The 16,406-nt window shown below is 43.5% G+C and overlaps 1 protein-coding gene across 7 annotated transcripts in view; it reads left to right on the top strand.

The window, feature by feature from the left end:
• Positions 1-15,278: 15,278 nt before the first annotated feature.
• The window catches only part of CD163 (CD163 molecule), a 168,400-nt gene continuing 167,272 nt past the window's right edge, over positions 15,279-16,406 (top strand). For 4 of the 7 annotated variants that reach the window (XM_074005846.1, XM_065523675.2, XM_074005845.1 and 1 more), the window contains exon 1: positions 15,279-15,536. The gene's annotated coding sequence lies outside the window, so the exon portion shown is untranslated. Of the gene's footprint in view, positions 15,537-16,111; positions 16,239-16,406 lie in introns of all 7 variants that reach the window. The other 3 variants (XM_074005847.1, XM_065523674.2, XM_045364662.3) reach the window with 1 other exon arrangement.

Genomic DNA, 16,406 nt, shown 5'->3' with positions numbered 1-16,406 from the left:
TGTGTCAACTAAGCTTGAGAAAAATACTAGATTAGAGTTTTTCCTGAGATGCCTCTTCTGGTTGTGCTATGGGCAGAGGGGAGGCCTGGATTAGAGAGGAGAAAAAAGAGAGACTTGCTCAGTGTTTAGAAGGAGGTCTACTTTCCTTCTTTTAATTTCCGGAATCACCCGGCGCTCCTGTGCTATAATGGCAGTTTGAGCCGCTGGAGCCGGAGTTTGAGCCCCGGGACCCGTCAGTTCTGTGGGATTATCTGTGAGACTGGTTCTGAACCCAGTGACCTTCACCTCTGGGGGCAGTTCCATCTCCTGTGCTCTCTGCCCCAGGCTGGAGAGGGTTCGGGTGGCTTTGTCTTGCTGTATGGGCATTCTTTCTTAACATGCCCTGGCCTGCCACACTGCTAGCAACCAGCAGATGCATCTCCGGGTCCTGGACTTTGCCAGCCTGCAAGCTGCTGCCAGAGCCTCTGTCCTTCTGACCATTCTCTCTTTCTTTTGGGCCTCCTACTGGTTCCTATTACAGAAGACCACAGTGGCCACTTTCAGGAAGTTCTCTAAGGTGCTCTCTGGTCCTATAGCTTGCTTTTGTAGTTTTCTTTTAATATTGGGAGCTGCCTGTTTAAGAAACTTCTCCTTTAGGATGAGCTGTCCCTCCACTGAATCAGGGGATAAGGAGGGGTGTTCTGTTAGTGCCGTTCTCAGTTTTTCCATAAAGGCTACGGGATTCTCATCTGGCTTTTTGTTTATCCTGGACAGTTTAGAGTAATTGAGAGGTTTAGCCCTGGTTTTCTGTAGGCCCTGTAATGCACACTTTAAAACGGGCTTCCTTTTCCATTCATCTCCTGAGTTACTGGGGTCCCAAATAGGGTTGTCAAGGGGAACTGCTTTCCTCACAATTGGGAATGGCATTTCTGCTATTTCTTCTCTTTCCTTATCTGCTTTTTTCCCTTTTGGTGTATTATAGGAGATCTGTTGCTCATCTCGGAAATCAGAGCTGCCTGCTTTTCAGCTGCAGTGAGGGTCTGGCTTAGGAGCAGCATAACATCTTTCCATGTGAGGTGAAATACCTGAGTTAAATTTTGGAAAGCTTTTTTTTTGAGAAGGAGTCTCACTCTGTTGCCAGGTGGGAGTTCAGTGGCGCGATCTTGGCTCACTGCAACCTCTGCATCCTAGGTTCAAGTGATTCTCCTGTCTCAGCCTCCCGAGTAGCTGGGATTACAGACGCAAGCCACAATGCTCAGCTCAGATAATCTGTTACCCATCTAGAAAGAGAAGCAGAATAAAAGTGTCCTTTTAGTCTGCTTCGTTTCCCTGTGACCCCCGATGGAGAATAAAACAGTGGAGCGTCCTCCTGTTTTCCTTCCCTCGTTCCTGGGTCCTGGCACCCTGTTAAATGTGCCACCCATGGTTGTAGGCATGATCCTCCAAACCATGGGACCAGATGAGCTAAGTGATGGGACTAACTATGCTTTACTTATGCAACCTTAACTTATCAGCCTTGTGTGATTCCCTTTGACTTCCTAAACCTTTGTGATCTACCTGGCTCCCCAAAAAATTGATCTTTGGAGAGACTGTTGTTTTTGGGCAAGGCTCCTTTAACAGAGGCAGTGTGCTAGACTGCCTGCTATTACGGCCCATGCTAAAGCATTTACCCTCAGAAAAATGGTTCTGGTTAACCTCTGAACTTAAAATCTCCTTACTAATTATACCATTTTAACAGGAAACAGACTAGGTGTCTTTAAAAAACGTAGGAACAGAATGGCCATTTTCCTGCTTATGGGACAATATCGAGACTAAAATTTGGCAGGAGACATATTATTTCTTTTTGAGACAGAATCTCACTCTGTTGCCTAGGCTGGAGTGCAGCTCACTGCAACCTCTGCCTCCCCGTTTCAAGCAATTCTCCTGCCTCATCCTCCGGAGCAGCTGGGACCACAGGTGCGCACCACCAGGCCCAACTAATTTTTGTGTTTTTAGTAGAGACGGGGTTTCACCATATTGGCCAGCTGGTCTCGATCTCCTGACCTCGTGATCCACCCGCTTCAGCCTCCCAAAGTGCTGGGATTATAGGCGTGAGCCACTGAGCCCTGTTGAGGGCATATTACTTCTAACTGCTGAAGGCAGAACTTTCCCGTTCACAGAAGTAGCTTAGAACCTGATTTCTAGCGGCGCAAAATGAAGCTAATTGTTACTCTAAAAAATGTGCCTCCTGAAGAGGATTTCTACTTCCACTAGGTGGCGATGTTGGCTTAGAAATACCATGTATTCCCCAGAGACGCCATAGAGCGCGCGCTTACTGAGTTACTGCCTGCAGTGTTTGCCATTTTTCCTAACAGACCTGTTTCACTGAACTGTAAAAATCCCTGCACTTTTCACAGAGGGAGAGAGAGTAAGAGACCGCGGATAGAGAAAGAAGGAAAGTTTTGCAACAGGATAGTAGGAAGAGAGCTTTGAGATTAAAGGAGAGATTTGAGGTTGGGGCTTGCTCTGCAGTCACCACTCCAATGAATGAATTCCCGGCCAATGCAATCAAAATGATACTGCTCTAATGAATGGAGGAACAGCAGGGTCCTTGGTCTAGCATCATTTAGATAAAGCGACATGGACACAGAGAGTGGTTTTAAGGAGTGGAGAGTTTAATAGGCAAGAAAGAAGGAAGAAGCTCCCCATTACAGAGACAGAGGGAGGGGGGCTCCGGGAGAGAAACCCCGTGCGTGGCAGAGTAGTTGGTTATATTAGGAGGCTGAAGGAGGAGGTGTCTAATTTGCATGGGGCCCAGGAGATTGGTTCACGTAGCCCGAAAAACCTGGCACTCCCACCTTAACCTTTAATATGCAAATACAGGCAACCACGATATCCTGAACACGTGTGAGTTAATCTGGAGGCTGCCATGACACTTGGCACGTGTGGAGACAAGGAGGAGAGGGAGGCACTTGTCATGCTGGCCATGTTGGGTGGACCTAGTTTCTAATCGCCTGCATTTGCATATCAAAGTTTGTCGGCCTGGTTTTTCAAGCTGCCTTTCTGCTAAAAAATAAATGGTTTGGGGGTTGCTCTAATTACAGGAAAATTTACACTGAGAACCTTTACCCTTTCTAGCTGCCTACAAATTATTTCTTAATTCCTGCTTTATTTGGAGGTGTTTGGGTCATGTGGGTAGATCCCGCATGAAGTAATGAGTTCTCACTCTGTTAGTTCACACAAGAGCTAGTTGTTGAAGAGTCTGGCATCTCTCTTGCTCCCACTCTCACCTTGTGGCACACTGTCTCCCCTTTGCCACCATGATTGTAAGCTTCCTGAAGCCCCCATCAGAAGCAGATGCTGGCACTATGCTTCATGCACAGCCTGTAGAACTATGAGTCAACTTAACCCCTTTTCTTCATAAATTACCCAGCCTCAGGTATTCTTTTAGAGCAATGCAAGCAGACTAACACAGAACTCGTTATATATTTACAGTAGAAATGGATGTTGATACATGAGCATATTTTATATGAGCCAGTATAATTATTGCTATTCTTATAGGAGTAAAATTATTCAGCTGATTAGCAAACTTTCACAGAGAAAATATCAAATGGTCATTAGCTGTACGATGAACTTTAGGCTTTATTTTCTCATTTACAGTTAGTTGGAGGCTCAACAAAAATTGTATCAGCTAAATTATCATATTATCATTTGATATCAACCTTCACGATAGATATTGTTGTAGTGAAGTAAAGCAAAGTTAAAGTAAAGTAAAGTAAAAGCAAAGTAAAAGGCTACAGAGTGTTAGAAGCAATGAATCCTATTTTAAATGGACTTGCCAAGGATACTGGTAATTTTTTTTTTTTTTTTTTTTTTTTTTTGAGACGGAGTCTCGATGTGTCACCCAGGCTGGAGTGCAATGGCGCGATCTTGACTCACTGCAACCTCTGCCTCCCAGGTTCAAGTGATTCTCCTGCCTCAGCCTACTGAGCAGCTGGGATTATAGACATGTGCCATCACGCCCAGCTAGTTTTTGTATTTTTAGTAGAGACGGGGTTTCACCAAGTTGGCCAGACTGACCTCGTGATCTGCCCGCCTCAGCCTCCCAAAATGCTGGGATTACAGGCATGAGCCACTGCGCCTGGGCAGATATTGGTAATGAAATAAATGAACAGGCCATGTGAAAATCTGGAGAAAGATTATTTCAAGCAGATGGAAGAAGGTGCTGGCATGCTAAATCAGAAAAAAAAACCAAACTTGGCATTTTTTAAAGAATAAAAAATGTGGTTAGAGTGCAATAAATGAGATGAGAAAATGAAGATCCAGCCAGGGAGACAAGCAGGGGTAAGATTATGTACGGGGGAATAGGCCATGGAAAGAAATTTGGATTTTCTTTTGAGTAAACTGTATTTAAAAAATTTGTGATAGTGCAGGATTTGTAATGTATTAACAAGAACCGTTGCCTGCTGTGTGGAAAACAGGTATAGTGGGGCAAAAGTGAAGTAAGGAAGTCCTGTTAGAAATGCAGCAGATATCTAGTGAGGACTAACCTCTGATTTTTTATCTCGCCCAAATTAAGGGATATGGGGAGTCACGACCTACAAACCATAAATTCTCATCAGATGGGTTTTATTTAATCCTGTATATTGTGACTTACTTTCCAATCTGACTCTGGCATAACTAGAAAGAAAATAAAAATGTTTTACCCCAAAATATATTTTCTCGCTATATCTTGAAATTGCCTGCAAAGTCTCTTGTGGGAAAAATCCACATTCTATAGAGAATCCCCTCCCCTTTTGTTTTCCTTCCTTCCTTTCTCGATCCAGGAGATAATCAACTAAGAGCCAGGCACCCTTTTAAGTCTGGTAGGAAACATTTTACAACCTGCTCTCTCTAAAGTCTGCTATCTGAGAGCTTACTCTACACGATAAACCTTTTTTTTTTTTTTTTTTTTTTGAGACGAAGTCTTGCTCTGTTGCCCAGGCTGGAGTGCAGTGGCGCGATCTCGGCTCACTGCAACCTCCGCCTCCTGGGTTCACCATTCTCACCATTCCCACCATTAAATAATTAAAATTAATTCTAAAATTACCATTCTCCTGCCTCAGCCTCCCGAGTAGCTGGGACTATAGGCGCTCGCCACTACGCCTGTCTAATTTTTTGTATTCTTTAGTAGAGACGGGGTTTCACTGTGTTAGCCAGGATGGTCTTGATCTCCTGACCTCGTGATCCACCCGCCTCGGCCTCCCAAAGTGCTGGGATTACAGGCATGAGACACCGCGCCCGGCCTTGCACGATAAAACTTGATCTCCACAATCCTTTATCTTAACCTGAACATTGCTTTCTTTTTTTTGAGACAGAGTCTTATTCTGTCACCCAGGCAGGAGTGCAATGGCGTGATCGCAGCACACTGCAGCCTTCGCCTCCTGGGTTCAAAAGATTCTTGTGCCTCAACCTCCCAAGTAGCTGGGGTTACAGGTGCTCACCACCATGCCCAGCTAATTTTTGTAGTTTTAGTAGAGACAGGGTTTCACCATGTTGGCCAGGCTGGTCTCGAACTCCTGACTTCAAGTAATCCACCTGCATTGGCCTCCCAAAGTGTTGGGATTACAGGCAGGAACTACCACACCCAGTCTGAACATTTCCTTCCTGTTGATTCCAGGTCTTCAGATAAACTCAACCAATTGTCAACCAGAAAATGTTTAAATTTACCTGTAACCTGGGAGCCCCTGCTTTGAATCGTTTCGCCTTTCTGAACCAAACCAATGTATTTCCTAAGTATTTGATTGAAGTCTCATGCCTTCCTAAAACATATAAAAGCAAGCTGTGCCCCATCCACCTTGGGCACATGTTCTCAGGACCTCCTGAGGGCTGTGTCATGGGCCATGGTCACTCATATTTGGCTCAGAATAAATCTCTTCAAATATTTTACAGAGTTTGACTATTTTCATCCATACTAGGAAATGTGACTATTATCTCTACTGAAATAAAGATACAAGTGGTGAGAAGTAGTAAGATTTGGGATACATATTAAAGGCTTAGTTGACAGGATTTGTTGATGGAATAAATGTATGCTATAAAGGGAAAACTCATGACTTTTAGGTTTTTAGCAAGAACAACCAGATGAATGATACTGTCATTTACTGAAATGAGGAACACAGGGCTAGGAGTGGTTTGAAAGTGAAGACAAGAGTTCCATTTAATTATGTTAACTTTTAAAATGTTTATTAGACATACATGTGGACAGTTATTCATGTGTGAATTTGATAGAAAAGGTAAAATCTGGGGATAAAAAAATGGGCTTTATCAACATATGCATTGTCTTTTTTTTTTTTTTTTTTTTTTTTTTTTTGAGACGGAGTCTCGCTGTGTCACCCAGGCTGGAGTGCAGTGGCCCAATCTCGGCTCACTGCAAGCTCCGCCTCCCGGGTTTACGCCATTCTCCTGCCTCAGCCTCCGAGTAGCTAGGACTACAGGCGCCCGCCACCACGCCCGGCTAGTTTTTTGTATTTTTAGTAGAGACGGGGTTTCACCATGTTAGCCAGGATGGTCTCGATCTCCTGACTTCGTGATCCACCCGCCTCGGCCTCCCAAAGTACTGGGATTACAGGCTTGAGCCACCGCGCCCGGTCTTTTTTTTTTTTTTTTTTTTTTTTGAGACAGAGTCTCGTGCTGTCACCCAGGCTGGAGTGCAGTGGCACGATCTCGGCTCACTACAAGCTCCGCCTCCCGGGTTCATACCATTCTCCTGCCTCAGCCTTCCAAGTAGCTGGGACTACAGGCACCCGCCACCACGCCCGGCTAGTTTTTTTGTATTTTTAGTAGAGACGGGATTTCACCATGTTAGCCAGGATGGTCTCAATTTCCTGACCTCGTGATCTGCCCACCTCGGCCTCCAAAGTGCTGGGATCATAGGCGTGAGCCACTGTGCCCGGTCGCATTGTCTTAAAGTCACAGGAATGGTTGACCTTACTTAGATATGTGAATATGAATTGTGGAGATAAGAGAATTGGAGGTCAATCCACAGGATTTACCAGCATCTGGAGATCAAGACAAAGATGAAAAAACGGCAAAGCTGGCTGAGTAGCAGCAGTCAATAAGATAAAAGATAAATCAGAAAACTTTTATCCCAGAAGCCAAGTGGAGAGAAAAGTGTTTTAAGAATGAAGATGGGGAAGATTCTAGGTAGGTGGTTTTAGTACAGTGCACTTTAAAAATCTGCATCTAGGGCAGCAAAACCAAGGAGCAATGAACAAAATCCATTTATAGCAAAACTAGATGGTAAGGTTTCCCCATGAACTTTCAATTATGAGAAGATGGTGACAAGTTATCAATAACTACACAACCCACAAAGTATCAGCCTCTGTTTGGGCAGTTGAACAAGATCCAACTCAGGAAAATCTAACAGGGCCACAGTGCAATAAAGTCTAAGGATGTTTGATAAGTCTGGGCCCTACAGACTACCTTTTTAAAGTTTTGTTTAACTTTTAAGTTCAGGGTACATGTGCATGTTTGTTACATAGGTAAACTTGTGTCATGGGGGTTTGCTGTACAGATTATTTAATCATCCAGATGTTAAGCCTAGTACCCATCGTTATTTTTCCTGATCCTCTCCCTCCTCCCACCCTTCACCCTCCAATAGGCCTCAGTGTGTGTGTTGTTCCCCTCTATGTATCCATGTGTTTTCATCATTAGCTCCCACTTATAAGTGAGAACAGGTGGTATTTGGTTTTCTGTTCCTGCCTTAGTCTGCTAAGAATAATGGTCTCTAGCTCCAGCCATGTTCCTGAAAATGACATGATGTTTGAGCTCATGGATATCACAATTACTTTGATTTGATTATCACATACTGTATGCCCGCATTTGATTATTACATACTGTATGCCCGCATCAGAATATTACATGTGTTCTATAAATATGTACAACTATTACGTATCAGTAAAAAATAAAAATAAACCATGGCAGTCATTTTCAAGCTACAAAATAAAAAAGGCAGTTAGGTCCTACATATGTGCTTTTCCATGTCATGTAAGTCTAACGTGGCTTGTAAGATCACAATCAATATCCTACATGGGAATTTGGGACTTTAAGAATTTTCTCTTAGCTTTTAATTTTCTTTAGCTTCTAATACTTCTGTAGATAATATGCCAGTATATTGGAAGTACATATATCACATGGGGGCAACAGTTATTTTTCCATGTAAGAATGTATTCCCCAAATAGTTATTCAACATTTACAATGTGCCAGCCTTGAGTATAAATTAGGAAGCAAATTAGACATATTTCCTATTATGAAGAGGTTACACTTACATATGAGTAGATATTAAAAGCAAATAAACAGGCAGTGTTGTAAGTCCTAAGACAAGGTAAGAAAACCAAATAATGCCTCTTAACTTAGACTTGGAAGAGCAAGGATGTCCTCCTGCAGGGAATGACAACTCAATAAATTTGGTCACTAGTAGAAGTTACGTAGCTGAAGAATTGAATGAGGGCTGTTCTGAAAATTATCACTCTTGGAAAGTATAGCAGTGTGAAGACCCAGGACTAAAAGAAAACGTTGCAGGTATAAGGCTAGAAATTGGGTGAAGCATGATGTGAATGGGTTTGGAGGTCATGGTCAAAAATTAAATTGAATTGCTAAGTGGGAACTTGTAAACGATGTTGAAAGAGTATAAACCTTTTTTTAGAAAAGCATGCAAAAGGGAAAATAAGGTTTGCTACAGAAAGCCTGTGGCAATAGTGGAGAATGGGAGGAAATTGACATTAGGCAGCTATTGTTGAAAGCCAAGAGAGATATGATCATGTAATAGTAAGGAGTGAGAGTGACGATGGAGAAAACTAGACAGACAGATATTAGACCTGAGAAGAATTTACCTACAAGCAGCAAATTCATAGCACAATAAGTATTTAATTTCTTTTTTCTTTTTTTGACATGGAGTTTCGCTCTTGTCATCGAAGCCGGAGTACAATGGCACGATCTTGACTCACTGCAACCTCTGCCTCCCAGGTTCAAGTGATTCTCCTGCCTCAGCCTCCCAAGTAGCTGGGATTACAGGCATGCGCCACCATGCCTGGCTAATTTTTTGTATTTTTAGTAGAGACGGGGGTTTCTCCATGTTGGCCAGGCTGGTTTCGAACTCCTGACCTCAGGTGATCTGCCTACCTCAGCTTCCCAAAGTGCTGGGACTACAGGCGTGAGCCACCGTGCCCAGCTAGGTATTTAATTTCTACTGAGAAGACAGGTTCTAGATTTTTCTGAAATAGGCCACAGAGATAATTTTGCTGTATCTTATGTTGCAATGTCACAAATTATAGAGATCTAGGATCATCTAAAGCACAATCCAGTTAGTGTGACAGGAGGAGCTTGAGTGGAGGGACACACCGATTGCCAGAGGTTAGTCTTGCCAATTTACCTTATTGATCCTAAATGGAGTTCAGAACAAGACATGTTGATTCTCAGGCTGACATTCTAGTACTACATGCTACTTTGTCTTCCTAGGTTCCAAGATGGCCGAGAGATCCGAAGTTTTGGGTGTGGCACCTGTCATACTGCAGATGAGCAGAGATCCCACCAACTTCTACATAGGGCGAGCACTGTGGTTCAGCATTGCTCTTCTTCATGCTTCAGTTGTGCATGTAGGGCACATCCCCTGGCTTGATATCAAGGAAGAATTCCAGTGCCACGGGAATAGTGGAAGCCTGTCTAGCAGAGTGCTATGAGAACCACTTCACATGGCCTGTTCCAGGAGTGTGGGACATGGTTGGCTTTATCTTCTCCTCCATCCTTTTTGTGATGGAGTTTGTTGTCTCTCAGAATATGCATAAACAAACCAAGATGCATAAGAAGCAGTCTGTAGATGAAGAAAGATCCCATGACATTGTCAGTGATGCCGACGACGCAAAGATGGAAGACATGACTTTTGACCTATCCCAGCAAAAGTCCCTGTTGAAACAGTATCTGGTCTACTTTCTGGGACACATGTCTCTACAAGTGATCTTCTTGGCCATCCTTCCTCACTATCACTGACCACTGACCACAAAACCCATTTGGTGCAGTGATCATTTGTGTCCTGGGCCTTATTCATGTGTGTTAATGGAGACACAGGAAAAGATAATATCCATCATACTGCTGATTACACTTTCAGTCTTATCATGACTCTCTGTCTTATATGCTTCATGTGCACCCTGAGCTCACTCACGGTGGCATTCTGTCAGAGACAAAGGGACTTCATGAAATCCTAACAGAAGACAAAAACAAAGTAGCATCAGGTGGAAAGAATGACTGCATTTCAGCCCATCTATCCATACAGTCCCTGCTGTTGTCGTAAGTGCTCTCAGCAAGGGTACTCAATTGTCTTAGGTGAGAGGAGCATGCTGAAGATATTTTAGGAGAGTGTCAAAGAGAAATAGGCTTATTTCATAATATTTCTTATTATTCTCTCATGTACTAACTCCTTTTTCGAATTTTCGCTTATCAGTCTGTCTTTCTTACCGGCTTTTATTCTCCAACTTCTTCCCATAGTTTATTCAGCTCTCTAGATAGTAGTTATCCATCCTGTTTTCTCTCATCACAAATTCTCAGTGTCATTTCCTTCTTTTTCTAAGTTACGTACCAACCTGTGCCAAGCAACCCACTTCAGCCAACAGTTCTATGACAGCCCCAACTGTCATAGAACCCCCATGGGTACCTGGATGCAGATGCTTAAACGGGAGTCTTCACCACTTCTCTGTGAGGAGTACTTGTTTGAGATGGGTTAATGGACTCATTGGTATCATTTCAGGCTATTCCTAAAGTCAACATTTCCAAAGCCTTTCACCAATTTCAAAACCTGTTTCTGATTAACCAATCAGGAAGAATGAATCAACATATAATAATTATTGCCTTCTACTGGAAGAACAGATTAAGTTTCTCATTTGCTCTTCATCCTGCTGTTCATTTGAAATTTTCATTGGTTCACAGATATTTTGAGCATCAACCACAGTTTTGAGTGCAGACAATGAATAAGACAGTTATTGCCTTGAATTATACATCTGATGGTGTGAAGAGTAGTTTGTTTCCCAGTCAGTCTATCATGACCTCCGTGGCTCCTGTGATTTATTTTCCTTTCTATGAACCAAAAACACGTCATCAGACCGATTTACTAATAACCTACTGTAACAGCCAGCACCTGCTCTAGCCCTCCCTGCCAACATGGCTGGGGCTCTCTTGTGCCTGAGCTGCAGTTCAGATTCTTCCTCAATCCCATTCTGCTCTCTCACCATCGCCACTCTGCTTCCTGTCACAGGTATTCATTCTAGCACGTGTTTTGAATCCCTCACTCTATTTCAGAATTTGCTTCTGAAAAACACAAACTGCAAAACTCCTCCTCAGATCTGTGGATGCCTGGGTGGCAAGCCATACCCACAGACAGAAGGGTTCTTTCTCCAGCCTCGAGGTCACAGTTACTCTACAATTCACTAAGCTTCATCCTTGCCTCAGAGCGCTCTGAAAATAACTCACTGAGCAGAGAGAATTGACAGGCTTGCATCAACTATCTCTGTGAGGATTTCCACAGAGCCTGAAGTCTTACATGTTCCACCAAGGACTTGCTGGACTGGTGATTTTAGCTGCTGCTCAACTTCACAGAGGAGAATGCATTGCCATTAAAATTGGAGGGGAGGAAGGTTTCCTTCAGATACTGAAATATGTCTGACATATCCACCTAACTTTTTAGGTTCTTTAAAAATGTTTTTCTAGTTTCTTCAGTAGAATTTTTACTACACTCTGAACTTGTCTTTGAAGTCTAAATGCGTAGAAAAAAGTACCCAAGTTGGTGGGCGCGGTGGCTCACACCTGTAATCTCAGGACTTTGGGAGGCCAAGGTGGGCAGATCATGAGGTCAGGAGATTGAGACCATCCTGGCTAACATGGTGAAACCCCGTTTCTAATAAAAATACAAAAAAATTAGCTGGGCATGGTGGCAGTGTCTGTAGTACCAGCCACTTGGGAGGCTGAGGCAGGAGAATGGCATGAACCCAGGAGGCGGAGCTTGCAGTAAGCCAAGATCGCGCCACTGCACTCCAGCCTGGGCGACAGAGTAAGTCTCTGTCTCAAAAAAAAAACAAAACAAAGTACCCAAGTCACATTGTTCTGACCTATACCTTTCATAGATTGAGCTCACTCATGTAACTGTCATCCAGGTCAAGAAAAAAACGTTACTGACACCCCCAATCCCATTTGTACATTCCTTCAGTTACCATCCTCCATCACATAACCAAGAGGTAAACATCTCACAATGTAGTTTCCAATATGCTTTGGAAATGCATATAAATAGAATTATAAAGAATAGAATCTCCTCTGTTGGATTTTTTGTTTTATGTATTGTTTGTGAGATACATGTATAATCTCTTTGGCTGTGGTTGTATTTTTTCATTCTTGTTACTGTATAGCACTCCAGTGTGTGAAGAGACCACATTTTACTTATTCACTTTACTGCTGGTGTTTTCCAGTTTGGAGCTATTATAAATAGAGCTGTTATGACTATTTTGTACGTGTCTTTTTTTTTGAGACGGAGTCTTGCTCTGTTGCCAGGCTGGAGTGTAGGGGTGTGATCTCAGCTCACTGCAACCTCTGCCTCCTGGATTCAAACAATTCTGTCTCAGCCTCCTAAGTAGCTGGGACTACAAGTGCACACCACCAAGCCCAGCTAATTTTCTGTATTTGTAGTAGAGATGAGGTTTCACCATGTTGTCCAGGATGGTCTCGATCTCTTGACCTTGTGATCAAGGCCTTGATTCTCTGACCTTGACTTTCCAAAGTGCTGGGATTACAGACATGAGCCAGCACACCCAGCCTGTAAATGTCTTTTGATGTATTAGTAATCTACTCCCATAAGCCTGAGTGATCTATTTGCTCCATATCCTCATCAACACTTGGAATTTTCAGGTATTTTTAATTTTAGCCATATAGTGGGGATGTAGTTGTATCATATTATGGGTTTAATTTGCATTTATTTGATTATTAACAAAATTGAGCAATTTTCTTTTTTTTTTTTTTCTTTCTTTTTTTTTTTTTTTGAGACAGAGTCTTGCTCTGTTACCAGGCTGGAGTGCAGTGGTGCAATCTCGGCTCACCACAACCTCTGCCTCCCAGGTTCAAGCAATTCTCCTGCCTCAGCCTCCCAAGTATCTGAGATTACAGGTATGTGTCACCATCCCTGGCTAATGTTCAATATTTGGGTGATGAGTACACTAGAAGCCCAATCCCCTCATTAGCTGTATATCCATGTAACAAACATGCACGTGTACCCCGAGTCAAAAATTAACCCAAAAAAGGAGATCTGAACAAGTCAGAGAAGTGAATTAAACCTTTTCTGAGGGGTGACATTTGAGCTCAGTTTGAATTTACTGAAAGAACAGAAAACAAGGCAAAGAAGAGAAGAGCCTTCTAGATATGAGGAAGGGCCCTGATATAGGAATGAGCATGGCAATTATAGAGGACAGAATGCCAATGCATCTAAACCTATCCCTGGACAAATGTACTTAATATTTGCATACAATTTCAGAAACATTGACATCCCGAGGTTCATAAGCTCCAGTACTGCTCTTCTGTCACATGATAGCCATGAAAGAACAAAATGATAAAACCCCTATGGAGGAGAATTTGGCAAAATCTATAAAATCACGTGTTTATCCTTTGACCCACCAATCTCACTTCTTGGATCCTATCTCAAAGATATGCTTGCAAAAATACGAAATGGCATATGCATGTGGTTATTTTCACCATTATTTACAATAGTAAAACTGGAGCGCCATCTGAATATTCATCAAATTCAGGACTGATGAGGCAGAGCAACGCAATGTATTATTATGCAGATATACTAGAGAATGCAGAAGTTCTAAAGTAGAGAGTGAACTCTAGGACACAGGGCGAAGTGAAGAAAGCAAGGTGCAGAAATTGCACACAGTATGCCATCTTTTGTACTGGGGAAACGAATTCAAAGCAGCGGAGAAAGGAATGTGCATGCATGTATATGTAAATACAGTCATTAAAACTGAAAACAAAGTGGCACGAATAAGTCTAATTCCCTAGCGAGTTGGCATTGCTGTCTTAACCACACAGAGGAAAGTATTATTATAACTGACTTTGGAACACAGTATCTTCACTGTATTTCTTCAGTACGATATAGTCCAAAGACAAAAATACTGCATAGACATCTCAATGTCACTTGAAGTGAAATAACATAAAAATGGGAACAGACTCCTGCTGCTGCGCCAGAAAGATGAACATGAGAAGGGGACCATCATCTCTAACGGGAAAACTTCCGGCCTAAGGGTTGGGCCAAGTCGAGGTTCTGTGTGGGAATTCTGGGCATATCAGCCGGAAGTGGGCAAGGCTTGTCATCTCGCTGAGGACTTGTTTCTTGTCCATGAACGACGAAAATAACATATCTTTCCTGTTTTAAGTAGTGTTCTTTTTCTTTTTCTTTCTTTTTGTTTTTTGTTTTTTTTTTTTTTTTTTTTTGAGACGGAGTCTCGCTCTGTCACCAGGCTGGAGTACAGTGGCGCGATCTCGGTTCACTGCCACCTCTGCCCCCCAGGTTCAAGCGATTCTTCTGCCTCAGTCTCCCAAGTAGCTGGGACTACAGGTGCGCGCCACTACGCCCAGCTAATTTTTGTATTTTTGGTAGAGACGGAGTTTCACCGTGTTGGCCAAGATGGTCTTCATCTCTTGACCTCGTGATTTGCCCGCTTCAGCCTCCCAAAGTTCTGGGATTACAGGCCTGAGCCACCGCGCCCGGCTTAGTAGTGTTATTTTTCATATACACCAATAGGCATCTTCGCTCAACATACGAAAGCCCCTTTCCACAGAAACAGCTGCCTCCAGCCTGAAGAAGTTGCCACAGGACATAGAAGGAGGCTCCTTGCCCAAGCCTGGGAGACCCAACCAGAGTGGACAGGGAAGCGGCCCGGGCCACGGTGCCAGACTCAGCAAATAAACACAGCACTCCCAGGTAACTCTGAATTTCAGATAACCAACGAATATCTTTGCATGGTACTATATTTTCACTCAAAAGTAACTCGTTTATCTGAAATTCAAAGTTGACTGTGCATGCGGTACCGTATTGCATCTGACAACGCTGCACCCGGAGCCCTCAGGTTTGTGGAAGGGGCGCCCCCTGTTCCGCAGGTGCGGCAGCGCTCTCCACCCAGGAGGAGGAGGGGGAGGGGGAGGAGGAACTCGGCACTGATTGGAGACCCTGGTGCGTCCCAATCAACTCACAGGGCCCAACGGTCGGAACCGCCTCTGTGGTGGGCGCGCAGCCTACGCACGCGCGTACGCTCAATCCGGGAGTCGCCTCAGGCCACTGACTGGAGACGCGGTCGAGTCCTAAGCAACTGACAAGGCCCAACGGTCAAAACCGCCTCTGTCCTGCGCCCTCACCCAATGCACCGGCCTACTCTCTATCTCATTCCGGGCGTCGCCTCCGGTTGCCAGGCAACGAGGGCGCGCGCAGCAAAGAGAAGGCGGTACTGATGGATGAGGAAATCCAGGTTCGGACCGACGGCGTGACTTGCTGAAGATCTCACAGCTAACAAGAGGTAGAATCAAGACTGGAACTTGGGGGGCCGGGCGCGGTGGCTCATGCCTGTAGTCCTAGCTACTCGAGAGGCTGAGGCAGGAGAATCGCCTGAACCCGGGAGGCGGAGGTTGCAGTGAGCAGAGATCGCGCCACTGCACTCCAGCCCGGGCGACAGAGCGAGACTCCATCTAAAAACAATAACAAAACAACAACAACAGCAACAACACAAAATCGCGCCACTGCACTCCAGCCAGGATGGTGAGACCTTGTCTCAAAACAAACAGCAGCAACAAAACAAACCCAAAAACCAAACCAAATAAAAAAACCCTGAAAGTTGAACTTGGTCCCCAGGATGGAAACAGACTACCTGAAGAGGTGCTTTGGAAATTGCCCGCGCAGGCACTGGCACTTGACATGCAGGGAGTATATTCTTCCACGTACAATTACATATGTGCATTCATATGATTAAGTACAGTAGTAGTAGATTATTACATGTTGAAGAGCACTAACACACCACGTACATAATAGAACTGTATTTAATATTTATTTTTGGTAGTGATATGGCACATGAAAATAATTTGTTTTCTCATGTAGAAAACGCAGTGAATGGCTTAAATAGAATTTCAGCTTTGGGAGCTCACGAGTGAGAGGCTTCTTCCTTGATTACCCTGGGAAGGAAGAAATCTTCATTTTTGGTTTGCAAGACCATGAAAACAAGACAGTAAGTACAACAAATGAAATACTTTACACTCAAGGAAACATGTTTTATAAAACAGAGAAGATATAGAAAACTATAAGTAACATATTCAAGGAGACATTAAACGATATTTTATTAATTTTTTTTTTTTTTTTTTTTTTTTTGAGACGGAGTCTCGCTCTGTCGCCCAGG

Source organism: Macaca fascicularis, chromosome 11 (genome assembly GCF_037993035.2).
Source record: "Macaca fascicularis isolate 582-1 chromosome 11, T2T-MFA8v1.1".
In the NCBI taxonomy this organism is placed as follows: domain Eukaryota; kingdom Metazoa; phylum Chordata; class Mammalia; order Primates; family Cercopithecidae; genus Macaca; species Macaca fascicularis.
Note: the sequence above shows the minus strand (reverse complement) of the source record. Positions and strands in the feature narration are given on the sequence as shown.